General features: G+C 40.0%; 1 long non-coding RNA gene across 1 annotated transcript; it reads right to left on the bottom strand.

Moving 5' to 3' along the window:
- Positions 1–721: 721 nt before the first annotated feature.
- LOC136500646 (uncharacterized) lies at positions 722–2,579 on the bottom strand. The gene is made up of 4 exons (XR_010770072.1): positions 2,445–2,579; positions 2,242–2,323; positions 1,412–1,462; positions 722–859 (listed from the first exon to the last, which is right to left on the bottom strand). It is a non-coding gene; the product is annotated as an uncharacterized lncRNA (long non-coding RNA).
- Between the last annotated feature and the right edge of the window lie 3,674 nt (positions 2,580–6,253).

Here is a 6,253-nt window from a genome sequence, read left to right as displayed (position 1 = left end):
CAGTGTCAGTCTTTTGAGCCTCATGGACCCCATGTTATATTTGTTGAGTACGACATGTACTTATGCTTGCTTTGTTTTCAATTATTTGGATAAAAATCCTGGATGGGTACCAGATTGCTAGAGTATGGAGGAATTAGACTTGTGATCAACCAGTCAGTTGTCCCTGTGGATTTGGAGTCTTCGCTTGAAGATCGAAGTTGTCTTTCCGCTGTCTATACTCTAAGGTTATAATCTTTATACTAATACTCTATGTATTTAAGCATTATCTTTTGATATTACCCTTATTTGTAGCTATATGTGAGATTTGACTTCCAGGGCTCACATATGGTGTGTATCTGGTTTTGTTCTTAAAACCGGGTGCTACACGTAGCGGATACGCTTCTCTAAGGGGTTTGATGGTTTGGGCCTCAAAACCACGAGTGGACGTTTCTCCGGTTTGGGCCTCACAATCTGGTTGGAGATTCGAGGAGTTTTGGTAGCATATGGTTTTTCACTGTGGTGAGTCTCCCGCTGTATTCTAGTTGGCTCGAGAGCACCATGTTTATGAGTTTGGTGTTGTGGAGATGTAACACCCCAGAAGAAAACACAACAATCCTCTGGAGAATTACCACACTACACTACAACAACGGAGTACGCGGAAGCAAAAACACGTCATCTAGATTAAGCATTAAATTAAGTCTCCTACGATAACATAAGAAAAGACATCCTCAAACCTAACCAACAAACCTCAAATGTTTATTACAACATACAAATGAATCTACAACCAACTAGCATGTTACAAAAGTATGTGGTTGTTTGAAGTGTACAACATGTGTGCATGCTACTCCCATCCCGCCAAGAATCCTCGAAGCAAAAGTACCTGAGATGGGGCAAACAAGCGTATGAGGTTTATGGAAAACCTCAGCAAGCAAACTGCTTCAACCAAGTTATTTAAATCACAGTTTGGTTAAGCATCAGATTTCAATAACGTGACAATAGATACATCAATTGCTTCATAAAAATATAAATATACTTCAGAGTGCAAATGCGAATGATGCAATGCAATGCATGACTTCACTTCTACCCACACGTCCCAAGAAGAGTGAGCGAGGACTGCAACGACAATGCTCATCAATGTGTGTTGCTGTACTGGTACTTACCGCACCAATTTGGCTATGGTTTCTTCAAATGCATAATGACGGGAAGAGTACAAATGCAAATGTTGCAATGTATGCACTTCACATTCTTCATATATACCACATAATTCATAATTTAGAGAGTAATACCACAAGCTATGAAGAATAGCATACTTCAAAGTAAATAAATAACTTTGATTTTAGATTATCCGGCTAGTGTGAGAAACTGAAGTGTAGTGGAGGCAATTCAAATAACAAAGCTCAAGCATGTGGACCACGACGCCACATTTACTTACCTTTACCGACGATCAAGCGAAAGGGCTAGGCACGCTCCAAAGACAAACCACCTGATCACAAGCCAACCTCATTACCAATATCATCATACCAATAAGTACAAACAACAAATAACACACTAGAACGCCCCCCAAACCCGCTGTTCAAGTTTCTACCATTGTGCTGTCGTTCATGACAGCAGCTCTGTCCCTTCTCTTTTTCACAGACTTTTAACCATACATTAAAAAATGCCCAACATTTACTAGATAGAAACCTCCATTATCTACAACTTTGGTATTGTAAAATTCGGCATAAGAGATTTCCAAGATAGCATGAACATCCTATTGACATAGCTGAACTTTTCTGACGGACAAAACAGGACAGCAATACTATTAAATTCATAACTGGAGATATACTAGTCCAAAAAATGTGTTCTATAACAATCTAGAAAGCTCAAGAAGGACCCTACAACTTGTGTTCAGATCACCGTTCCAAATTATTCCATTATTATGGCCAAAAACTTAATAGATGTAAAACTGTCCAGACTTTCGTCACTGAAAAACAGTCTTATTAAAACGATCATATCTCCAAAACTGCAAAGGCTTTGAGGGTGATCTTGGTGTCCACAAAAAGATATTCATGTCCTCTGCCACTTTGTCCACAGTGTAAACATTTATTGAGGTCACTAAGATGCCCCAAAACGATGATGAACAGAAACTGCTCAGGCTGACCGAATTGCAGAACATGCACGAAAACTAATTTTGAGATTTTCGGTAATTTCTCCAACTATACCACTTCTAATTCAATCATTCGATTAAGAAAACTTGATCCAAAGAAGTGGATTATATCTCACCTCGGGCAACCACAGCGAGCATGATGACAAACCCGTGATGGTCCAATCCTTCCTTCCTTTCTCTTCTCCACCTCACGACGATCTACGCCGATAATGACCGGATCGTTATTTTCGATCTATGTGGCACATAGGATAATCATCGAGTCCAGCAAGGGAACAAGAAATTGAGGGCAAAAAAACTGAGAGAGAAGACGCTGCCGAACCGGTTTTAGGGAAGAACGGGCATGACGAACAACGGCGGCAAAACCCGAAACTCCCCTTCCTTCTTCTGCCTTGTGCTGTTTTGCTTTTCTGTTTTGCGCGGAACAGAGATGGGAACGATGGGGGGCTGATGGCCCAGGATTTTGCCGCCGTGGCCAAACTTGGATAGAGACCACGATGCGGAAAGAAAGGAGGAAAAGGAATACAGAAGGACATAGATACTGTAGCAGCACAGGTATTGTGGTATCTCGCGAGTACTGTAGCATTTGTTTTTTTTTAATCTTTTACCAACCTTTGCAACTTAACCAACTTTGTCATCCAAATTCCAAATAATGCATGTGAGTAGTCAAACGGAGAGCATTCGACGAGCTCTATGCATCCATGACCTTAGAAAGTTAAATTTCCCCTCTATTTAAAGTATCCGGTCAACCTAAAAAAAAGACTTGTTCCATATTAAATTATCATTTATTCCTCATATATGCACTCCTGGGTGTTACATTCTTCCCTCCTTTAGCGAATTCGTCCCTGAATTCATCCATGCACAATTACTAACCAAAACGGGAATTAAACCACATGCTAAAAGAAAACACCTACCAGACTCGAACATCTCTGCATACTTATCTCATACGTTCCTCCAGCTCTCATATGTGGCTTCTCATTCTGTCTGATTTGTTCATATGGCTTTGACATATTTGATAGATTGATTGCACATCAACTGCTCTGGGAACTCCAGTATGCACTAGACGACATTCCACAGTCATATCTTGCTCATGATCATTGGGTCAGCCTCATTCTCCTGCTCGCGGTCTTTCAAAATTTTCCTCAACATAGAAACATGAAACAACAGGTGTACTCCTACCATAGACTTCGGTCAGGGGTAGATCTATATTCAAACATGTGGGTGTGGCCGTGCCTAGGCAAAAATTAAATGACGGTAGAAAGATAAAATTTTTCACCATATTTGCAACCCCATGTTCTAGATCATTGCACCCCCATGCTCTAGCTCTGCCTCTGACTCCGACACCTGCAACCGATATACCAATGCACCAACACGAGTGATAATCACATAAGGTCCAATGTACTCAGGCTAAGCTTCCCTTTGGTACTAAAATGAACAATGCCTTTCATCGGTGAAACCTTCGGGAACACCACTTCTCCCATGGCAAATTCCAAAGCCCTCCATATAACATTTGCATAACTCTTCTGCCGACGCTAAGTAGTTAACATTTTTTGTTGAATGTCACATACTTTTATCATGAGTCTATTGCACCCAATCTAGACCAACTAAAGATCACTTACCAACCAAATCTCATCGTAGAAGAGGAATACACATGCGCCCATATAATGCTTCTTCTAGTGCCATCCAAATAGTACCCTCAAAGTTGTTGTTGTAAGCAAACTCAGACAAAGGCATATGATCTTCCCAACTTCTTTTTCGTGAAAACATAGAGGCACACAACATATCCTCTGAGGTCTAAATAGTATGCTCTGCTAGCCATCTGTCCAAGGATGAAAAGCGGTACTAGTATCACGTTTCATTCCCAAAGCACTATGCTGTAACACCCTAAAATTTGCATCATTTTAAAATAAGATAATTTGATTTAATTATGTATTTTGTGAGCATTTAAATTTAGAAAAATAAAAACTTTGTTAAAATTAAAATCAAATATAAGGTTTAGCAACTTGTTTGTGCATACATGCTAGTGCATTGAAATTATTGGAATGTGTGGCTTTGTCTAAAATTCAAAATGGTTTGAATTGTTTTTGGAAAAATGAGTTTGGAAAATGCTTTGGAATAAAAGAAAAGAAGAAAGACTCTCCCTCCTCCCTTCTAATCTCAGCCATCCAATCTTGATCCAACAGTTGAGATTAACCCGTACCCCTTCGGTGTCACACCCAATTTTAAGGATAAAATTGAATGCACTAAACTCATATGTGCCTAGGGATCAGTCACACACACAAGTTGACAAATTATAAGAAGTATCATCACGGTGTATCTTACATCACGATTAATAACATCACATAGTCTTACACAACATAGCGGAAAGTAAAAAGATAGCTCTCTTGTGGTAGCTCCAACACAGGGACAGTCAACAGGTTGACCACAAGCCTAATAGTCCTCAGGAAACTCCTCATACATGTTGTCATCTATTACCCATCTAGGATTTTTATACAAATATCGAAAGTAAACAGGCATAAGTACTTCCCGTACTTAACAAGTTAACATGGGGTTATGAAAGCTCAAAAAGGATGACACTGGTTTACTGCAGTTAGCACTTTTAGTAGGTCAAGATTTATCATCAACTATTATCAAGTCATGCTTAAGCTCCCATTTAAACCCACATAATCAGATATCTGAATCATTTAGATCATATTATCATCGTATAACATCATAAATGAACAACAATAAGTAACCAGTTATTCTATGAGTTTTTGGGCCGCTCGTGACCGTGAGCACGGCTGTTATAACAGTTTGTAAACCTCTGCAGAGGTTGTGCACATTCACCGCGAGTCATGATTCCCATATGCCCGGGTTAATTACTCCCATATCACTGCCAAGGTGAGAGGGCAGGGTACACTATGAAGCCATTTAATAGGTTTCTCTAACAAGTTAGGGCCGCTAGGTTTCCTCGGCAGGCAGATGTAGGAACCCCCCTTTCCTATGGCACATATCCATCGCGGTTATACACATAGGAACAGAGGTAGCCCTATACCCAACGTGGCAAGCCCCTTTTGCGCCATAAAGGTAGCCTCTAACAAGCTAGAAAAGGTCCTATTACTGAGCTAAAGTCAGAGCCATGTGACCCTCACGGTTGCACTGTCAGTCCCAGCTTTTGTCGACAGATAAGTCCTTATGGAGGGCCGAGAGCATCATGATCGAAAGTCATTTGCTCCTTCGCCCTATAATTCAGTTGTTTAAAAGTTAATTTTACCCTTTCGTTCCATAGAACCATTATTTCATTATGTAGATCATGTATAGTTACTTCGAGCGCTAGCAAACTACCCATATGCATATAACTCATAGGAGAACAAGGAACAGGATAATCAAACACTAGGATGTCCTTACGGGTATCAAAATTAGACACATCCAAATGAGTAATTAATAAATGTGAATAGGCATCAAGGTAGATCCCATGCTATACTTGCCTTGGTTAGCAAACTTCTGCTGGTCCTGCTGGTCATCAAAGAACTCTTGGTCACCAACGTTCTCCTCACCGTCTGAATGTGACCAACACGGCAACACAACATTCCAAAGGCATTCATGCAAAGCAAACAATCCTATAATTAGAATAGTACACCAGAAGTATATAAAACAAGATAAAATGTTTATGAAAATAATCTACATCTCGCTACGATCACGTCAATGCAAAGTTCACGAAAATCGGAGCTAAAACGGGAAAGTTATGATTAAACGGGGTTGCCTATAGCAATTTATTTAATTAAACCTAACCATGAAATTTAAAAGTTGCAAACATGTTTAACAGTGGTAATAACATGTAGAGAACTTTATTATGAATCTAACGCAATTTGAACAGGTCGATTCGGAGCTAAAACAAAGTTTTTATGAGCAAAACAAGTCTAGTGGCATTTCTGTAAATAGGATGAACTATTTTCGGATTTAAATAAATCAATTTTGGAATAATTAAACAGCCGAGGACTGCGGGTTCTAGTTCGCCAAACTCATGGGTCTCTTTAATAAAATCACCCGCGAAGGGGTATCGGCCTCCCTAGGCCGTTGGATCATGGATGGGTGTCTCAGATTAGATCTTGGGAGGGAGAGAGAAGGGAGTGGCGGCCGGAACGGTGCTTC

This window comes from Miscanthus floridulus, chromosome 13 (assembly GCF_019320115.1).
Source record: "Miscanthus floridulus cultivar M001 chromosome 13, ASM1932011v1, whole genome shotgun sequence".
Classification (NCBI taxonomy): domain Eukaryota; kingdom Viridiplantae; phylum Streptophyta; class Magnoliopsida; order Poales; family Poaceae; genus Miscanthus; species Miscanthus floridulus.
The sequence above is the reverse complement of the archived record's forward strand: the minus strand, read 5'-3'. Positions and strand labels throughout refer to the sequence as shown.